The following is a 20474-nucleotide window of genomic DNA, read 5'->3' on the forward strand; positions in this document are numbered from 1 at the left end:
TTACAGGAGGTGTGAGGGAGACCCTTGCCCTCATAGTGGCTGGGAGCTAAAGCTCCTGGGAGCACGTTCCGAAAGAAAGGGGTTCCATTATGCTCAGGAATCTCATCTTTTTCAAAAAAGGAAGAATTGGGTGGAAAGCCGGGTGTTTCCTCGGGCCCCTAGAGGGGGGCTGTAACTTCTCTTGCATCTGTGTGGAAACGGTGCTTCTGCCTGTGAAGCCTGGTCCAGAGGGCCCATGGACGTTACTTGGCTGCTTTTAACAGATTAGGGCCTGCTGGGGATCTTCTGCCTCCTGTCTCCCAATAGTTTGCTTTTGAAAGCTTTTCCCGTTTTCCAAGAGGTTTTCATTCATTCATTCAGCAAGAGCTTGTGGATTGTGTGCCGCGCCCTCTGCTGGGCACTCCGGGGCGTTTCTCAGCCCTAGTTTTGGGGGTCCCTATCTAGTAGGAAGCTGTGACCATAGAGAGTCGGGTACCACCAGGAGGTGAGAGATAGCACCCCGTTTTATATTTCATCAGTGATGTGGAAGAAGGTAGGAACTGAGTAAAACATGGCAGGAGCAGTCTAATATACAGAAAAACACTAGTAAAACCTGTTTTTTATGAAAGAAAATTCTTTGTCATGCTTTTTTTCCATGTAAGCCCTATAGTCCCAAACCATCGACTTCTGGCGTCCCTCCCGGCTCAAGAGAGCAATTGGCCTTTGCCTCACGCGGGGTTCAGGTTGGAGTGGAGAGCGGGCCTTCCAGGGTGTGCTCCGTGCCACAGCAAATCCTTGGGGTGAAGCTGGGCTCGGTGCCTGGCAACCGACGCCTGAATTCCCAGTTTCCTGGAATTCCAGCCTTCGCCTTTGTAAACTTAAGGCTGGGCTTTGCGGGAGGCAGTTGGATCTGGATCCCGGGAGCCTGCTGGAGGGGGGAGCTGGGAAAAGCCCCGAGGAATTCCCGCTTGCTGCCTTTTAAGGCGCTTCCCATTGGGAGCCAGCTGGAGGAGAAGTTGGGGTTTTTCTTCATCCTAGTGATCTGGGGCAATGTACTGAACCCCTCTGCCTTGACTGGGCAGCAGAGAGCGGGGCAAGGGGCGGGGGCAGTTCAGCACCCCAAAGGAGGCAGGTCTTATTCCGGTGTGGCCCCCCCCGCCCCCCGTTGTTCCCCCGCTGCTCAGCGAATGAATTACCTGCTGGAAGAAAGTGGACGGGTGGGCCTGGAGCCCTGGGCTGGCTGGTCACCCTGCTTGTCCTTGGACACTGCATCCAACCTGCCCCCCAAAACGAGGGGCCTGCCGGTCTGTGCGGCACAGAGGTGTGCCCGGCTGTCTTGGGAATTCTCCCTGTGCTGCAGAAAAAGGAGCTGCAGAGATAGTCACTGGAGGGCCTGCAGGGGCCAGAGGTCATTGTCACCCCCCCCCCCCGCCCACCTTCCAGGCTGGTGGGAGGAGGAGAACCCTCTACTGGGGTGCCCCTTGGGTGCTGAAGGGCCCCCAGACTGGCTGAGAAGGGGGAGGGGAGAAGGGGAAACCTCTGGAAGAGGCCTTGCCTGGGTCCTAAGCAGGACCCCGTGGCCAGACACGGTGCAGTCCTCGTTCAGAGGGAGGGGGCGGCCCCCAGAGGCTGCGGGGCATGTCCACGACCACGCCGCCCTCGCCTCCTGCACGCCCTCCTTCTGCGCTGGTGTCCGTTGCCTAGTTTCTTCTCATGAACCTCTGGGGTGCAGGTGCTGTTACTTCCATTTTACAGAGCAGGTCTGGAAGCTCGGGGTACCCCGCGTCACAGGGTACTTTCCTGCGGAGCTGGGTTCCCCCACCGCACGCCACAGCGGGAACATGCACGCAGAGGGCTGGGAAAGTATTCTTTCTGTGTCTGTGGGGGAGAAAGGGCCGCTGTCCGTGGATGAGATTCATACTTCCTGGGAGAGCAGACTTGAGGAATGGTTCCCATTGGCTAATGAATGTTAATCTCAGTGGCTCTTGTGATCACATTGAGGTTCCCTTTTTGGGGGGCGAGGGTGAATCTTTACGTGCTCCCCACCCCACCCGAAGGCTCCCGTCTTCACAGGGTGGGGAAGATGCCCCCACCCCAGCAGCAGGGTGGAGGGCCTGCCCAGGGCTGGGGGCCCGGGGCTGACCACTTGGGTCCCTCTGGAGCAGCAGCCCTGGAGCTGGGTGGGTGGGCGCACCTGTCACTTCCTGGGAGATAGATGACGCCTTTGAGAGCTGTCCCAGCTGCTACGATTGGTGGGGAGCAGCGGTAAGGGGTAATCTCGCCGTCTCCCACCCCACTCCTGCGTGTCACCTCTGACTGGGGCAGGTGACGTCAGAGCAGGGGCACGCGGGACATGTGTCCGTGCGCCTTTGTCCGAGGGCTCTGGCCTTTGCAAGATTGGGGATTCCCAGGGACAGCTTGGAGAGGGGCAGGAGGGAGCTCCTAAGCTGGGAAGGGGGAGGGCCCCGAGGCACGGGTGCACCCCCAGAAGTTCTGATTGAGGCTGAAGATTCAGGTAGGCCCAGCTTTTGGGGAGCCCTAGCACCTCCTTTGGGAAATGCGGGAGGTTTTACTAAGAAGGATACCTGGACTGCCCTGAGCTGTTGCACCTGAAAGGCCTCATTTGGGACGTATCCACTAGGTGGGTAATCATTGCACAGCCACCATGTGGAATCCGGCTGGAGCCATTCTCTCCACAGCTCTGTTTGCCTCCCGGCGCCTGGAGGCGTGGTTTTTAAAAAGTGGGCGTCCTCTCACACATTTCCTACAACATTTTCTTATGAAAAATTCAAATATTTGGCAAAATGGAAGGAATTAAACCGGGAACTCCCGGGTGCCCACCCCCAGATTCTGTCAGTCACTTCTGCTCTAAAATTTTTCTTCTTAGGTTTAAATATTTGAAAAGGCTGGATAACCTCTTCTGCCAGACAAATATTGACATTTTAATTGACATTTAAAAGAACGGTTACATAACTCTTTAAATGTATCTGCTGCGCTGCAAGTGCCTCTGAGCTGATACCCCACGTGACAAATACCCCCGAACGTTAGGGGGGTTTATTCATTTTTATGACAACTTGCATTGCCTCTCCTCTTCCCCAGAGAATTTTATCCTCCTGTCACGGGCTTTTTTCTGCTAAGTCTTTCGTTAATCAGTCTAGTATACTTCTCTGCAAGAAGGAAATACAAGAGTTATATTTGGTCTTTTTGGAAACACATTGGGAGTTTTAAACGCTCCGAGTGGACTGAGGAAACAGCGCGGCCAGGCTCGGCCCGTGGCTCACGGCGCCACGTGTGTGTCACGGAGACTGAGAGGTGGACAAAGTAGAACGACAGCAGGGGCGCCCCTGGGGTGGGGGGTGGCTCTCGGGGGTGCTTGGAGTAAGGCCACTGTCCAGGGGCTGCTGGGCTGGTGTCCTGGAGAGCTGGTCACCCGGGGCAGGCCAGGCCACCCGTCCATGGAGTGTGGCCCCCAGGTTTCTCACTGGAGGGGTGCCACTCATCTGTAAAAGGAAGAGGGGAGGGGGAATGGGGGACCCCAGACTCCTCCTCCCACTGAGCTGTTTCAGGAATGACTGACCAGCCCCTTTTTAATTTTTTTTAAAGATTTATTTTATTTTCCCCCCACCATTGTCCACTCTCTCTGTCCATTCCCTGTGTGTTCTTCTGTGTCCACTTGCATTCTTGTCAGTGGCACCGGGAATCTGTGTTTCTTTTTGCTGCGTCACCTTGTTGTGTCAGCTCTCCGTGTGTGCGGCGCCATTCCTGGGCAGGCTGCACTTTCTTTGGCGCTGGGCGGCTCTTCTTACGGGGCGTGCTCCTTGCGTGTGGGGCTCCCCCACGCGGGGACACCCCTGCGTGGCACGGCACTCTTTGCGCGCATCAGCACTGCACATGGGCCAGCTCCACACGGGTCAGGAGGCCCGGGGTTTGAACCCTGGACCTCCTATGTGGTAGGCAGACACTCTATCCGTTGAGCCATGTCCACTTCCCTGACCAGCCCCTTTAACCTGTGCTGCACACCCCCCGCCCATCTGCAGTCCCCTGCTGGGGGGAGAAATGAGTCTGAGAGGGGCTGCAGTGGCTCCCACCCAGCCCCCAGGAGCATGGCAGAGGCAGGTGGGTGTGCCACCCCCAGACCCTGCTCCACATGTGCTGATCCCCCAGACTTCTCCCTTGGGGTCCCTTCCCTCCTCCCCCTCCCCCCCTGCCCCTGGCTGTCCAGAGAATCCAGTCTTCTGGATTCCTGGGGGAGGGGTGGGGAGTGGCTGAGAGCTTGGGCGGCGGGCCACCTGACCCTCCCTCCCCCAGGGCCTGGACTACCCTGGACTACCCGCTGAGGCCTCCCCAGAGGGGCCAGCCAGAGACCTGGGGGCAGGCGCCGTGGCCTGAGACGGTGAGGAACCAGGGGTGGGTGCTGGGGGCAGGCGCCGTGGCCTGAGACAGTGAGGGGCCAGGGGCGGGTGCTGGGGGCAGGCATTGTGGCCTGAGACGGTGAGGGGCCAGGGAGTGGGCTGGAGGCACGGGCCGTGGCCTGAGACGGTGAGGGGCCAGGGAGTGGGCTGGAGGCACGGGCCGTGGCCTGAGATGGTGAGGGGCCAGGGAGTGGGTGCTGGGGGCGGGCGCCGTGGCCTGAGACGGTGAGGGGCCAGGGTCCCTTGTGCAGAGCGGACTCCCGCTGCGCCGTCCTGGGGGGTTGAGTGCAGGCCGAGCCGATTGCCCCGTCCGCCCGGGAGGAGGGGATGAGCCTTGGAACCCCCACGCTGCCGGTAGCTCGGCATGAGGGCCCGTCCTGGGGAAGAGGCACCTGCGTGCCGGCGGTTTCCTGCCTCCCGGTGCTCCTGCTCCTCGCTGCGAAGACGGCGCCGTGCCCCCGAGGCCCTCTGCCCCGCGGCCAGCCCAGGCCGTCGAGCTTCCTTCGGGCTGGCGCCGTCCGGTCCGGGCCTGCGAGGAGAGGGCCCGGCACGCGCTCCTCTCCACCTGAGCGCACGCGAGGGGCACCCTGCGCGGAGTGGGCCCAGGGATGTTTGCCGAGTGAATATTTGATTGGCAAGGCTCCCCATGGCCTCCCGCCTGCGTGTGTCTTTGAGCTCCAAGAAGTGACGGAGCCGGTCCGGCCGCCTGGTCCCCTGTGGGGGTGGACCCCGAGGGTGTGTCCTGGCCAGCTCGGTGTCCGAGGCCTCTGGGCACCGCACGCCTGGACAGGGCCTCTGGGCGCCTGGAATGCTGAACTCGGCCGCGTGTGCGGGTCAACAGCCGCGGTTAAACAGGGATTTTTTCCCACTGAACACAGAGTCCAGATGAAGCCGAGATGGAATTCCTGCCGACCGTCACGTGGGGCGTGGTGGCGATAATCATTCCCCAGCCACGGCACGTCAGCGCCGTGGCACTTAGAAAACTTCCAAGAGGGCCCGTTGCCCTGTGGCATCCTGTGGGCCCGGGATTTGGAATTTAGGAAAGCATCGTCATTGTGGAAGGAGCGGGAAGGCACCTCGGCTGTTGTTTCTTTCCTTTCTTCTTTGGGAGTGTCCCAGGCCAAGTGTAAGTGGATCGGGCGTGGCATTTGGGTTTTGTGCTGAGTCTGGGCAGGATTCGCTCTCAGGGCTCTGCTCGTTGGAGTCTGCTGGCCCCCGACAAGGTTTTCTGGGTTGAAGGTGAGGGACACCCGCATCACACGAGGTTAGGGGAGAAGACACGTGCTGCGGGGCCCGTGTGGGAGCAGAGCTGGGCCCGGAGCCACGAGGACCCAAGCCTCTCCGTTTCTCCTGCTTTCTGTCCTGAGCACAGGGGCTCCTCGGTGACATTTTCCTGCACCCACCCTTGGTTCTTTCTCTCCTCAGATTGGTGGTCTCTGTTTACGCACGAGGCTGTTTCAAAACCCTCGGGCTCCTGGCCAAGGCAACAACAGTTGTGGACGTCAGCTTCTCCCAGTGGTTGTGTCATCCTCAGAGTCCAGCCGGGCAGGTCAGGGGTAGCTGGGGCCGTGGCGTTCCAGAAGTGCCCAGTTATGGGGCCCTGTCCAGCCCCTGCTGCTGAAAGGTGTCCTTAGAGGGGGCAGGGCCACTGTGGCCCCAGGCTCGTTTTTGCTCCATCTCTCTTCCTTACGGGGCTACTTCAGTGGGCCACCTAGGAATCTGTGACAATCATGGTGATGGCAAAACTGTGGGCCGCCCGATTCTTTGATGCTTTAGAAATTCACACCCATCTCGTCCTCACGAGAGCCCTGGGGAGTGGGTACTGACACCGTCCCCGTTTTACAGGTGAGTAAATCGAGGCAGGGAAGTTTAAGTCAGTTTGCTGACGCTGCGCCAAGATGCACAAACAGGCAGCCGCCCACATCATCTCTGAGATGTGCCAGAACCTTCCACGCCCCCCACGTCACCACTTGGGAGACGCTGGCTTCTTTTTTCTGTCTGCTTTCAGGGAAAGCAGGATGGGGTAGCACAGGGGTTCTCAAACTTTTGGTTTAAGAATTCTTCTGGACTCCAGAGAACTGTTGACGTGTGTTATGTCTATTGCTGTTTTATCCTGTTAGATATTAAATGGAAGAATTTAAGAATATTTAATTATTACTTCTCTTAAAAGGACAGGGATAAACTGATTACATGTTGCTATAAATACTATGGGTTTTGAAAAATAACTCTTTTCCAAAATGAGCAGACAGCGAAGGAGGAGAGCGCAGTGCTTTACCTTTCTGCGGAAGCGCTGACGTCGGCTAACGGCAGGAGAGCTGGATTCTCACCTGGGCGCGCAGGATGTTGCGGTGGCAAATATTACGGAGCTTCTGGCCAGCTGGGGCGAGCGGGAGTGAGCGTCGTGCTTTGGCGGTGGCGCGGGCTTGCCTTTGTCGCCCCGGGTGGAGAGAGGGGAAAGCAGATCCAGCCGGGGCTGGGGGGCTGCGGGGCGGGGGCCGCGGAGCTGGTGCCGGAGACCACGCCCCGGGGCCGCCCCGCGCTGCCCGGTTTCCTGGGCGTCCCTTGCCGCCTGCCTGCGGGCTCCGGGCAGCCGTTGGTTTGACGCAGGGTTGAGTTCCGAAGGGGCAGCGCAGGCGTAACTTGAACTGTGCATTCTGATCTGCCCAAAGCTGAGTCGTGTGGCCTTGACCGCGCAGGGGCCCTCCCGTCCCCAGACAGCATGGGAAAGGCGAGCAGCTGGATGCAGGAATCCGCAAGGTGTCATGTAGAAGGTTCCCGAGGTCACAGGCCGAGGGACGGGGGACAGTCCCCGGGGGGCTGAGGCTTGGCTGACCTGCGAGAGAACCTGCCGCGGCTCTTGAAGCGGTGAAGCAGGGGGCGCCCGTGCACAGGGAGGCCACGGGGTGGAAAGGGGGGTCCGTGGGCAGGCAGCCTCGCCGTGGGGCCGTGGGTCATGCAGAGAGGACAACTGGCCTTTCTCTTCGTGCCCATACGATGACCAGCCAGAGGCCTGCGGGGGGTGAGGCGGCACGCCCCGGCCACGCCGGGACAGGGACCGGCCCCCTGGCCCTCGCCCGGTAAATACTAACGGCAGCCCTGGAAACGCACACCCTGGCCTCATGCGCGTCCCGGGCGCCTGCCGGGGGCAACTCGGCCTCCCCGGCCGCAGGAACCGAGGCCCACGAGGCCGGACGTCCACAGCCCAGGGGTGGCAGCGCCAGGTCCCGTCCGAAGGCTCCAGGGCAGGGGCTCTGAACCTTTTCTGCTCCACGGACCCCGCTGCCCGTCAGGGGACAACCACGGCCGCCCCCCTAAGCCCGCGCTGCGCGTACTGTTCAGTAACGCTGCCACACCCGCGCCCCGCGGCCCCGCGGGAATCGTGCTCTTCTGGGCGTTGGGTCCAGGCTCACAGGCCTCCTGAAGGCCCCTGCTGCAGCTGCGGCCCGTGGCGCCTCCCGGCCTTTGTGGCTATTTTGTTGTTGAGTTGTGCCCTGCCCCGGGGGTGTTTTTGTCCCTGTTTTACAGGTAGGAGAACTAGGCTCCCGGAGTGTAGGGGAGCTGCGGTGCTCGGGAAAGCAGAGGCGCCCGCGGGGCGGCTTGGCGGTGTGGGGTGCGGCGGTGTGGGGATGCGGAGGCCAAACGGGGCTGCGCCTCGCGGGTGTGCTTTCGCTGCAGGCGAGCTCTTTCCTTTACACCTTCTTTCCACGCTCAGTGCCTTGTCTGGGGTATAGACACAGTGCCTTGTCTGGGGTGTAGACGAGGGGCCGGTGTTTTTGGCTGAGATCGTGGCGGCTTCAGGGGCGCCTTCACAGCAGGGAGGCGCTGAACGGGCACCCCTTCCTCCCCGTGGAGCCCAGGCCCAGGAGACGGGCGGGGCGGCCGGAGGGGCTCCCTGGCGAGGGGGTGAGCACTCACTCGGCCAGCGGGGGTGACACCAGGTGCAGGCCCCGGCCCCCTGCCCCCCGCCCGGCCCTCGTCCTCAGCCAGCGCATGTGGATCCCCCAGCAGGCCTGGCCAGAGCACACGCCTTTTCGGGGCGGGACATGATGCCTGGTGAGCCCCCTCCGGCCTCTGTCCCCAGTGGTCACTTGGGGGATGGGACTCAGGGCTGGAAAGTAGGGGAGGGCGGACGTCAGAAGAGAGGCCCCTCCTCGGCAGTGCCACTTCCCTCACGACCTTTAGACCCCAGCTCCTCTGACCTGTAGCTGGTTCACCCTCCCTCTGCAAGGCCCCTGAGGATGGGACCGTGTTCAGAGTGGACCTCAGTATATCCCCACTGGGAAAAGTGCAAATATATATAACTGCTTTAGCGAATGCAGTTCACACCTCATCCTGCTCCTCCCATGCCAAGGGGTGTTTAGCATATCCGCAGCCTCCACCCCCAAAAGAAAGCCGTGCCCGTTAGCAGTCACCTCCCATTTCCCTCCTCCCATTCTCCCTCTTCCCTCTACTCCTCCTCCCTCTCCCCTCCTCCCATTCCCTCTCTAGTCTCTGTCCCCACGGATTCGCCTCTTCTGCCCACTTCGTGTCACTGCGGTGTTGGCTTCTTCCAGCAGGACGTTTCAAGGTTCATCCACCTTGTGGCATTAGCAGAACTTCATTCCTTTTCAGGGCCACATGCTACTCCCCTGTGTGGACAGACTGCAGTGTAGTTATCCACGCAGGAATCGGTGGCGTCTGGCTTGCCTCCGCTTTTTGGCTGTGAGGAATAATGCTGCGTGACTGCTTGTTTCTGTGTGAACGTGTTCCTGCTATGCGGGGCGTAAGCCTGAGGGTAATTCCTGGGTCGCGTGTCACGTGGCGACTTTATGTTTCACCTTTGAGGAACCGCCAAGCTGTCTTCCAAAGAGGCTGCGCCAGTCTCCCTTCCCCCAGCAGGGGGTGAGGGTCCGGTTTGCCACGTCCTGGCCTGCGCTTACTGTCTGTCCTTTCTATTCTGCCCCTGCTTGTGGGAGTGGATGGTCCAGCTGGCTTGACTTGCTTTTCCCTGATGGCTAGTGATGGTGCGCATCTTTTCATGTGCTCGTTGATTGTCGTCACTTTGTATTTCTTTGGAGAAACGTCTATTCAAGTCCTTTACTGCCTCTCAATTGGGTGGTCTTTTCACTATTGAGCTTTATGAGATATGTTCCAGCTCAAGGTGCCTTATCAGATGTGTGACTTGCAAATCTTTTCCCCCTGTCTGCGATTGTCTTTTTTGCCTTCTTGATGGTATCCTCTCACACACAAATGTCTTTAATTTGCATGAAGTCCAGTTTGGGTATTTTCTTTCTTTATATCACTGCTTGTGCTTTTGGTGTCAAAGCTACGAAATCTTTGCTTACCCCCAGGTTAGGAAGATTTGCTCTTATGTTTTCTTCTTCTCAGAGTTTGATAGTTTTAGCTCTTACATGTAGGTGCATTTTACTACTGTGTGAAAAAGGGGTTGGTGGCAGTTTGAGATTATGAGTCCCCAAAAGAGAAAGATTATGTTTGTAAACTAATCTGTTCCTCTGGGTGTGATACCTTTTGATCGTCTTGAATTTGATTGGGGGGTCTTTGATTAAGATTTCTTGATAAGCCCAATGTAGGGTTTTTGATTGGGCTGTGTCAGAGGGCATGACTCCACTTGAGTCCCTGCCTCCTTGCTGGGTCTGATATAAATGACACTAAAGAACACACAGGAAGAGAGAACTCTGCCAGGTTTTGACGCTGCCATGAGACGGAAAGGAGAAGGCTCAAAAGCTAAAGCCCTGGGGACACACGAGCCATTTGCCTGACAGTTTACAGCTGGCCTTGGGAAGAGAGCCAAGACCGATATAGGGGGCCCTATGCCAAGAGAGGACTTCAGTTAAGCATGAAGCCTCCGAGGCAGTGCCCACGGAGCCTCGAGAAAGAGGAAGCCCCGAGAAGGCAGAGACCAGTTGGAGACTGGCGACCATCTTGCTTCAACAGGTGGCAACTGACGTTGGTGAGAAAGCAACCCTGAGCGGGACTTTTCATGGCCTTGTAACTGTAAACTTTTAACCAAGTAAATACCCTTTATAAAAGCCAACAGATTTCTGGTACTTTGTATCAGTAGCCCTTGGGGGACTAATACAGGGTCCAACCTCATTCTTTTGCATATGGATCTCCACTTATCCCAGCACTATTTGTAGGAAAGGTTGTGTTTTCCCCATGGAATGATCTTGGCACCTCTGACAAAGATTGGTTGACCGTAAGTGTGAGAATTTATTTCTAGACTCTTAAGATCTGCCCACTCTTATTGCAGTACCACACTGTTTAGTTATAGTAGCTTTATGGTAAGTTTTGAAGTTGGGCAGTGTGAGTCCTTCAAATTTGTTCTTTTTCAAGGTAGTTTTGGCTACTCAGGGCCCCTGAATTTCTGTATGCATTTTAGGACTAGCTTGTCAATTTACGCAAAGGAGACAGCTGAAATTCTGAAGTGTGTTGAGTTTGGGGAATGTTTCCATATTAATAATATTAAATCTTTAAGTCCATGAACATGGGATACTCTTCTGTTTATATCATTTTTTATTTCTTTCCATAATGTTTTGTCCTTTTCAGAGAATAAGTTTTATACTTCTTTTGTTATATATTCCTTTTTTTTTTTGATGCTGATGTAAATATAATTGCTTGTTAATTTCATTTTTGGGTGGTTCATTATTAATGTATGGAAATATACTGATTATTATATCCTGTAACTTTACTGAACTCGTTTATTAGTTCGAAGAGTTTTTTTTGGTGGATTTCTTAGAATTTTCTATATAACTGCACTGGTTAGAACTTCGGGTACAATACTGAATAGGAATGGTGGAGAGAGGCCTCCTTGTCTTGTTCCTGCTCTTTGAGGAAGGCTGGAAGTGTTTCACCATTAAGTATGATGTTAACTGTGGGATTTTCGTAGATGCCTGTTATCAGGTTAAGGAAGTTTCCTTCTTTTCCTAGTTTCTTGAGTGTATTTTATCATGAGGAGTGTTGAATTTTGTTAAATGATTTTTTCCTTCATCTATTGAGAAGATCATGGTTCCCCCCTCCCCCCTTTATTCTGTTGAAATGGTGTATTACATTAATTGAATTTTGGATCTTAAACCAACAGCATTTATGGGATAACGCCCACTTGGTTATGGTATATAAGTCTTTTATGTGTTGTTGGATTCAGATTGCTATTATAATATAATAGTATTTTGTTGAAGATTTATAAGAAATACTTGTCTGTAGCTTTCTTTTCTTGAAATATCTTTGGTTCTGGTCACAGAGTAATATTGGCCTCATAAAATGAGTTGGCAAGTGTCTCTTTCTCTTCTATGTTATTTAAAAGTGTGTGAAGGATTCTTATTAATGCTTTAAATATTTCGTGAAATTTGCCATTGACGTAATCTGAACCTCAGCTTTTCTTCATGGGAATTTTAAAAATTACTAAGTCAACCTATACTTGTTATAGATGTATTCATATTTTCTGTTTTTTCTTGAGTCAGCTTTTGGTAGTTTGGGTCTTTCTAGGAATTTGTGCATTTCATTAATGTTATCTAATTTGATGGCATACAGTTTTTTATCATATTCCTCATAATCCTTCTTACTCCTATTTGTTTGGTAATAGAATTCCCTCTTTTATTCTTGATTTTGGTAATTTGAGTCTTCTTGTTCTCTCAGTCTAGCAAAACATTAATCAACTTTGCTCATCATTCAAAGAATCAACTTTTGGTTTCATTGATTTTTTTTTCTTTTGTTTTTCTATTCTTTAGTAATTTCTACTCTAATCTTTATTATTTCCCATCTTCTGCTTCTTTCAGGTCTTCTTTTGTTTTAGATCTACTTTGGTCTTTTTCCATTGTCTTAAGTTGGAAGATTAGGTACTGATCATTGGCAGTTTGAGAAGAAAACTTTGCCTTGATAATACCTTGATTTGGACATTTTCTTGGCTTCAAAACTGTAAGCTAATAAATTCCCATGGTATAAGCCAACCTATTTCATGACATTTATTTTAAGCAGCCTAGGAAACTAAAACAGGTTTTGATACCAGGTGAACAGGGTGCTGTTTTTGCAAATACCAAAAATGTAGAAATGACTTTGGCACTGGGTCATTCCAAAGGGCGGAGGCTGGAAAAATTGTGAGGAGCTTGATTGAAAAGGCCTAGCTTGTCTTGAAGAGCAAGTTTGTAGAACTAGGGATGCAAAGGTGTTTCTGATGAGGCCTTAGATGAAAAGGAGGAATGTGTCATTGGTAACTGGAGGAGAGGTGACCTTGCTTTAAAGTGGCAGAGAACTTGGGGAAATTGAGTTCTGATGTTGGGTGGAAGGCAGAATTTGAGAGCGATGCCCTTGGATATTCAGCTGAGGAGGTTGCCAAGCTGAATGTGGAGAGTAAAGCCTGATTTCTCCTTGCAGCTCTTGGTAAGAGGGGAGAGGGAAAGGATAACCTGAGAACTGAGTTCCTGAGCTCAAAGAAAGTAGAAATTGATGGTTTGGAAAATTTTGAGCTTCTGGAAAGCAAATCCTGAGATGATAGTGCTCCATGTGAGGGTTTAAGTGAACGTGGAACCAGTCGTTTCAGGGCAAGTCAAGATTGGAAATGCGGTTATTGAGGAAGGAGCTGATGGTTTGGACCCATGTATACTGCATGCGAAACCGGCAAGATTTTTTGTGAGCGCTGTACAACAGAGCCCCTGCCAGCCTCTGGACTTAAAGGGACAAAAAGGGACAGATTGAAGGAAAAAGGCACGAGCATGAAAGCTGAGGTCTGGACTGAAGACATCTTCTTGGGCCAAGAGAGGGGTCCCGCCCAGAGTGTGGAAAGGGTGAATCTGCCCTGGTGCTTGGAGAGGGCGGGCATTCCCCTTCGTTGTTCAGGAAGCGTGCGCCGCCGCAGGCTTCAGAGGGTGTGGCAGGGTCCCCAGGGATTGGAGAGGGTCTGCGGTCACCAGACTCTGGAAGAGTGTGGAGTCTTCACCCAGTGTTGGGTGAGCACATGGGAAAGGGTGGGGCTACCACTCCACCAGGTCCCGAGGACAAACCATGCTTCCATCGATCACTCTCAGACCTTGAAATCTGAGGGGGTTTGCCCTGCAGGGTCTTGGAATTGTTTGGGACCTGTGGCCCCTGTTTTCCTGCTGATTTCTCCCTGCGGGAATGGGCGTGTTTATCCTGTGCCTGTCTTTCCTTTGTGCGTTGGAAGCGGGGAACTTGCTCTCTGGGTTTCACGTGGCCACAGACAGAGGGGAATTGTGCTCCGGGACAGGCCACGCCTGTGCACGATTTTGATGATACTTCATGTCTTAGCATTGTTATTCAAATGACTCAAGACTATTGGGGTATTGTGACAGAATGAATGTATTTTGCATATAGAAAGAACATGACTTTTGGGGGTCCAGAGGGTGAAGGGTGGTGGTTTGAGGTGGTATGTACCTCAGAAAAACAGGACATCAAGCCTCTTCCATTCCTGTGGACATGGACCCAGTGTAAGCAGGACTTCTGGTGAGGCTACTTGGGTGAGGTGTGGCGACCTCAATCAGGACGGGTCTCAATCCTATTACTGGAGTCCTTTATAAGAGAATGAAATTCAGAGAGAGAGAAAGTGCACGCACCACAGAAACAAAAAGCTGAAAATGACAAAACGCAGAAGAAAGGAAAGCCTGGCCGCCGCCGTGTGCTGTGCGGCGTGACGGAGCAGCCCGGGATCGCCTGCAGCCGGCCTCCGGGAAGAAAGCATCACCTTGATGTTTCCTCGATCTGGACATTTTCTCTGCCCCAAAACTTGAAGCTAATCAATTCCCTTTGTTTAAGCTGATCCTTTTCATGATATTTGCTTAAAGCAGCCTAGGAAACTAAAGCACAGACTCTCTATCCTGGAGAACAACCCACGGGTCCGTGACAAGGGTGGCACTGTGTTGTCATTGGGTGGTGCGTGACAGATGTCTGGACTCTCGGCATCCAACAGTGAGCCGGACAGATGGTGCTGACTTTGTAACCCGGGGCGACCGACCAGCGGGTAGAGGACGGGAGCTGACCGCCAAGCGTGCACGCAGTACAGGGGGCAGGAGAGCTTGGCGAGGGAGATTGGGGTGTGGGCGGTTTTTACAGGGTGGTCGTCGGGGCCGTCAGGGAGCAGGTGGCCCTCGAGCAAGGCTTGAGGCCTGTGAAGGAGGTGACGAGCGAGGAAGTGACGGGGAGGCACTTTTAAACTCTAAAGCAAGGGTCCCTCCAAGCCCATCAAACCCTGGTCTTGGGGTGCCATGCTGAGGTTCTTCCCACCTGCTCGTCTCACCCTCGGCTGCTTGCCCTGGAGAGAGACCCCACCTTTCTTCCTGGGTCTCGGGATAAATTAAGGGTAACCCCGTGCGTTGGAGAAATTGTGGGCATGGCTTCCCCCGTGCTCACTGTTTGTGTCCTCAGACCCGAGCAGCGTCCCACCTCTGTGGGGTCCGGCCAGGCCTGGCCTTGGACTGAGGAGGGTGACGGCCAGCGAGGGCAGCTGGAGAGGGTGTCTCCTGCAGAATGGGGCACCTTGGCCAGTCGGGTGTTTCCCGCTCGTCTCATGCCTGTAAGCGTGGGTGGCTGTGTACTTTGTCGTCCGCCTACTTTGTGGGAGTGTATTCACTGGTGCGGTGGGACGCTGGGTGGGCCGTGTGGGGTGGGCGGAGCTGGGAGGCTTCCTGAACCATGACGGTTTGTCTTGAGGCACCTTGATTATAACTACTTTAAGAATCCCCTTGCGGGGGTTCACTGCCATGACAGATGGCCCTTCTTTGGAGCTGGTGTTTCTGCGTGATGGAAATGGACTCAGAGGGGATCTCTTTTCACAAGACTTGCATGCTACTTTATTGGAATTGTAGTCGGTGCTGGGTTTAAGATACATGTAGGGGATTTGAATCTCTGGACTGATAATATGACACCCAGGCCCAGAGCCTCAACAGACTTCAGCTCCTACACTTTGATTTATTGGACTTACTCCACTCAGCTAACATGGAGTTGAAGAAGGTCAACCACCACAACATGGAGCCTAGAGTGTCTACAACTGGAAGCGGGAGGAGTGCATCCAGTACCCATGTGGAATCTAAGCCCTCACTTGACATAGAAGTGCAATGGACACAACCAATCCAATGTCCACAGAGAAAATGTGGAATGGGTGTGGGAACGGTAGCCATGGGGGCTGCTGGGTGTGGGGAACGGGAGGAAGAGATGAGATGTGGAGGCATTTTCGGGACGTGGAGTTGTCCTGGATAGTGCTTCACGGACAATTACGGGACACTGTAGATCCCCCCAGGGCCCACCGGATGGAACGTGAGAGAGTCTGGGCTATGATGTGGACCATTGACTATGGGGTGCAGTGATGCTCAGAGATGAACTTACCAGGTGCAATGGATGTGTCATGATGATGGGAGAGAGTGTTGCTGTTGGGGGAGTGGGGGGCGGGGGCGGTAGGGTTGAATGGGACCTCATATTTTTCATAATGTAATTAAAATAAATAAATAAATAAATAATTAAAAAAAATAAAAATAAAAATAAATAGCAGTGAGAAAAAAAAAAAAAAGAATCCCCTTGCGCATCAGTGGTTGTGTTACTCTGAGGATGCTGTTTGAGGGGCTTGGGCAAGTGATTGGCTAGCTGATGGCTGATTTTATACTATCGGCTGTGGAAATGTTACAGGTTTGGGCATAGAAGAATGTGTGAAGTCTGTGATTTTGAAGTCTTTCCCACACAAACAAATATATTTCTCTAAAAAAAAAATTCCACTTGCCATAGTAGCCCTAGTTTATAACCTTTTTTAACCTCTGAATAGTGTGTTATGGAACGGTTAACCCCATTTTTCTACTGATGACATGTAGCTTCTTTGCAGAGTTCTGCACTTTCAGACTATGCCACAGTGAGCACGTTTGCCCAGTGCTAGAGCTTCCTTGGATAGTCTATAACCTGTGAAGTGGCTGAGCCTGTGGCAAGAGTATGCACAAGCTTTCACAGATATTCCCAAACTACTCTCCAAGGGTTGCTACCAAGTTATAATCCCACCCACCCAGAGCGAGAACTTCCTGTGTCCCCCACCCTCCTCAGCATCTGGGTTGTTGGAATTGCTGTTTTTGCTGACTTGACGGTTGTGCAAGGGTCTCTCATTTTAACTTGCGTTTTCTCTGATTCATAGCTTGCGTCTTCAGGTTTATCGGCCACTTGTGGTACCCTTTTTGAATTTGCCCATCTTTATGTTGAATCATTTGTCTGCTTCTTATTGACTTTGTAGAAGCTCTTTACATATTCTGGATACAACTTTGACTTGATCTGGTTTATCTTTTTATTTTACACAAGTGGCCTTCCTGCAGAGCTTGTTTTCATTTGGTCAAATGAATCTTTCTTTTCCCAAAACACTCCTACCCATTGTCTTGATACTTTCCTATATTCTATTCCAATCATTTTAATGTTGTACTCTTCATTTTTCAGTCCACCTGGAGTTAGTGTTTGTGTCTAGTGTAAGGCAGGGACCTAGCTGATCTTTTCTGCAGAGTGACTTGCCATAGTCTTCAACTGCGTTGTCCTACCATCTTCATTGTAAGTCCAGCTCCAAGGCTCATTTGGGATTGGTTTTTGGGTTCTCTCTTCTCTTCCATTGGTCTGTTGATCCCAGCTCTAAATCCACATCGTTTCTTTTATAGTAGCCTTCAAATAAGCTTTGCTACCTGGAGGTATTATCACCCTGAAGCCCCACATAGCCACGTGGCCAGTTACCCCACTTCATGGTGCGTGAAGGAGCCAGCCTAGGCAGGCTAGCCCAGCCTTGGCTAGCCCAGGGCTTACACCGGGGCATGGCACACTGGGGCTCTGCCTCAGGCGTGGTGGGCCCCCGTGCTCCCTCAGGTCTGCAGCTGTGAGGACCCAGCCCAGTCCAGGGTGTTCAGAGGGGCGGGTCTTTTCCAGCCTGTGGGAGCGACACGTCCCCTGGCAAGGGCACCCTGTCAATGCTGCGCAGTTCTGTCACTGTTCTGTCAATATGGCAGCAACAGCTACAGGTGGCTGTCAAGCCCTGGAAATGAGGCTATTGCCATGTGCCAAGACACTCCTATTTTGCATGTGTTTGCTTAAATAAAAGACAGTATGAAGATTAATAAACTGTTTATGTTTTGCTTTCTTTTATATTTCGATTTTATAAAATGTGTGTTATATATGTTACATAAATGTTGCCATTTTAACCCTCTTTAAGTGTACAATTTGGTGATGTGTATTACATTTCCAGTTCTATAACCACCATCTATTACAAAACTTTTTCATCACCCCAAACAGAAACTCTGTACCCATTCCACATAACTTCCCATTCCTCTCTCTCCTCTGTGACTGGTAACTTCTAATCTACCTGTCAATGAATTTGCTTTGTCTAGGTATTTCGTATAAGTGAAACCATATAATATTTGCCCTTTGGGGTCTGGCTTATTTCATTCAACATGATGTTTTCTAGGTTCATCCTTGCCGTAGCATGTATCAGACCTTCATTCCTTTTTACAGCTGAATAATCTTCTCCATTGCATGCAGAGACCACATTTTGTTTATCCATTCATCGCTGATGGACTCTTGGGCTGTATCATCTGCCTTTGACTGTTGTGTCTAATGCTGCTTCAGACTTCAGTGGACATGTTTCTGCAGGCCTTGCTTCCAGTTCTTTTGGGGATTGGAATTGCTAGGTCAGATGGTAATTCTGTGTATACCCTTCTCAGGAACCGTCAGAGTGTTGGGCACCATTTCACAGTCCCACCGGCAATGCATGAGGCTTCCAGTTCCTCCACATCCTTGTCAACATTTGATACTTTCTGTTTTTCGTTACATGATAGCCATGGATGTGAAGTGGTCTTTCCTTGTGGTTTGACCTGCCTTTCCCTGACAGCTAGTGAGGCTGCCCATCTTTTCACATGCTTATTGACCATTTGTGTATCTTCTTTGGAGAAATTGCTATTCAAGTCCTTTGCCCATTTTTAAAAATTGCTCTTTTGCCTTTTTGTTGTCAAACTGTAGGTGCCAAAGACTCTTAGTGGGAGGAGCAGGTGAGCGGTGCCACCCAGCACTCTGTCCAAGGTCGGGCTCGGGCCCTGACTCAGCTGCCCTGGGCAGGGACTCTGGAGCTCCTTCAGGATTGCTCAGAGTTCTGGAAGGCCAGCAGCGGAAGGCCCAGCTCTGGCCGTCTCAGAGAGCACTGGCGCTGGAAGGGGAGGTCCTGTCCGGGTCCCGTGGTGGGTGTGTTCAGGTTTCACGCTGGACCCCAGGCCCCCCAGTACCGAGGGACTTCCCCAGTATCCCCCAGGTTGAAACAGCTTCGGGGCTTACCCTTCTGAGGGATAAGGTTTTACCTGGAGGGCCTGGGAATTGTCCTGTTATTATTAAAAACCACCTGCATGGTGCCAGCCCTCACTGCTGCCCCTGGACAGCCGGACAGATGGACAGACAGACCAACGGCCTCCTGGCCTCTGTGGGGTGTTCCCCCAGCCCGAAGGCTGTTCGGAGCTCCCCCTCTTCTCAGGTAAGACATGACCAGGGCTCAACGGTCTGGGCTGGGGCTGACCTTTCCCTGAAGAGGGGAAGCACCTGAAAAGTGCCACCGCAGCAACTCCAAACGCCGCTGCCCGTTCCGAGGCAAAGTCGCTCCTTTCCCAGGCTGACTTAGTCACTGCGTAATCAAGAAGCCCGTGGTAAATGAGCTTTCCACTTAACGCTGTCACACCAACAGTTTCATGGAAGGTAGTACCCGTCGTCTTAAGGGGCTCCATTGTTTCACTTGATTTTGCGTACTACCTGCAGCCTGTCAGAATCCATTTCGGGCCATCCTGGGCACTGGCCACTTACTCACAGGTGATCTCCTGGCCCCTGTAGGCCCTTCCCCGGGAAGAGGTATTTTTACCCCCATTTTATGGAAGCGGCCCAGAGCACAGCCTGCGCCTTCCTCACGAGCATCCGCGAGCCCCCGCTGACACCCAGGCCTCCTGGAGCCCCCGCCTCTGCAGCAGGACGTGCGGACCTTTAGTCTCCTCTTCCCTTACTAATGAGACCTGTTCCCTGTGGCTCTGGAGAGTCACTCTCCCAGACCCCTGGGGTACGCTGAGCAGCAGAGGGGTTCCTGGGGAGGGCTCCAGTGGATGGGGCTCCCCGCATTGACTTGCAACAAACCGAGAGGCACATTGGTCCTGGCACAGATGACGCGTGCGCTCTCAGGGCCTCGTCCCCAGGCCCTGGGACTCGCCACGTGGAGCGCGTGGTCCCCGCAGGGATGGGGCTTTGGGGGGTGTCCAGGCTCTTCCCGGGTGCTGTCACGGCTCCTGAGTTGGAGGTGCGGGGTGTGTCCAGGAGCACTGCACTTGAGCAGCTGCGTGACCTTGAGCGAGCCAGGCGACCTCCATGGGCTTCCGCGTCCTATCCTTGAGATGGGGTCCGGCAGCCCCACAGGTGGCTGTGAAAGGTGAGTGAGTGCGTGTAGGTCAAGTCCAGCCTCCAGCAGGCATGCGTGCACGCCGACTGCCGCGCTGATCATTGGCAGCTGAAAGACTCAGGCCACAGATGCGCGAGGTCCCGTCCAGCTGCCTTCCGCTGGCCCTCTGGGGTCTCAGATTCTCTCGCAGGCCCTGTTGACGGCGCGGGGGGCTGGGGACAGGCTGAGACTTCGGGCCTCCACCTGCTTTCTGCAGAGCCCCTGGGCTGGGCTGGGAGTCGCTGAGGACTCAGCACGAGGGGGGAGGCCCTGGTGGCCCATCCATCATCCTTGCAGCTGGCATCAGGGGCATCGGGGGCAGGGATGGCCCCCCGGGAGCTCCAGGGGGCTGGGACGGCCCTTCCGGGCTCTAGGCAGGGCTGGGGTGGGGGCTCAGAGTGGGTGTGTTATTTTCCGTGGTCCTTCTTGGCTCTCAGATGGGTTTTCCTGACATGGATGGGTTTTCCTGACACGTTCATTTGAAATTTTATCCTGCCATCTCACTGAACAGGGGAGAAGAGGGGCGGCTGGGAAGCGGGGATGGAATAGTCACTGACGTGAGTAATTCAGTAAGCTTTCCTTTCTGTAAAGGCTGTGCTGTGGTGGGGGCTTGGTTAGGGCCTCCACGGTAGACAGACCAGGTTAAATCTTGGTTGCCATATGCTACCCAC

General features: G+C 53.5%; 1 protein-coding gene across 3 annotated transcripts in view; it reads left to right on the plus strand.

Annotated features, from left to right (window-relative positions):
- Window positions 1–20474, plus strand: part of SHANK2 (SH3 and multiple ankyrin repeat domains 2) — a 619022-nt gene that overhangs the window by 1978 nt on the left and 596570 nt on the right. The window contains exon 1 of one of the 3 annotated variants that reach the window (XM_071217913.1): window positions 5155–5517. The exons of the other annotated variants lie outside the window; for them this stretch is intronic. The gene's annotated coding sequence lies outside the window, so the exon portion shown is untranslated. Of the gene's footprint in view, window positions 1–5154; window positions 5518–20474 lie in introns of those variants that run through there. 3 annotated transcript variants of the gene reach the window in all.

This window comes from Dasypus novemcinctus, chromosome 10 (genome assembly GCF_030445035.2).
Source record: "Dasypus novemcinctus isolate mDasNov1 chromosome 10, mDasNov1.1.hap2, whole genome shotgun sequence".
Taxonomy (NCBI): Eukaryota; Metazoa; Chordata; class Mammalia; order Cingulata; family Dasypodidae; genus Dasypus; species Dasypus novemcinctus.